At 61.9% G+C, this 617-nt stretch overlaps 1 protein-coding gene across 5 annotated transcripts in view; it reads left to right on the top strand.

Moving 5' to 3' along the window:
* Nucleotides 1-617, top strand: part of ATP2B4 (ATPase plasma membrane Ca2+ transporting 4) — a 46717-nt gene that overhangs the window by 23805 nt on the left and 22295 nt on the right. The window lies entirely within an intron of this gene.

Here is a 617-nt window from a genome sequence, read left to right as displayed (position 1 = left end):
TGGGATGAGATCTCCCCCAGGGCCTGGCCCAGGGGACGCTTGCACCCTGTCCTGCCATGGCCTCGACTCCGTGAGCGTCTCCTCGGCAGTGTTTCTCACCCTGTTCTTTGCAGGCTGTGGAGGAAGCCCCATTTCTGTGGAGTTCTCTCCACCCCTCTCTCTTTCTCTGTTTCTCTCTCTGTTTCTCTCTCTCTCAGCAGTTTGAGTTGCCCTCCTTGAGTCAGCTGTGTCCGGGTGCTTTGTTGTGTCCGTGTCGGGTCTCTTGTCACCGTGGAGCTGCTCCGGGGTGGCCTCCAGCCCAGGAGGGGACAGGTCCCGGGGTGGCCCTGGGGCCACTGCTGCTCCTCCAGCTCCACCAGCTCAGCAGGAGCCTCTGGTGGGCTGCCCTTCCCTCTCCAAAGCTTCCAGGCTTGGGTTTGCCCAGGGCAGCCTTCCAGCTGGCTTAGCCCAGTTTTAGGAACGGGAAGCCGGGCTGTCTCGGGTCCCAAAGGCGTGGTGGATGGCTCCAGGCTGGGATTGGAGGATTCCTGGCTCCCTGCTCTTCAGTCTCCATCCCAGTTTCTAACCCTCCCCTCCATCTCACCCCCTCCGTCGCTTCCCTCGCGAGCAATTCCTGC

Source organism: Geospiza fortis, unplaced genomic scaffold (genome assembly GCF_000277835.1).
Source record: "Geospiza fortis unplaced genomic scaffold, GeoFor_1.0 scaffold547, whole genome shotgun sequence".
Lineage (NCBI taxonomy): Eukaryota > Metazoa > Chordata > Aves > Passeriformes > Thraupidae > Geospiza > Geospiza fortis.
Note: the sequence above shows the minus strand (reverse complement) of the source record. Positions and strands in the feature narration are given on the sequence as shown.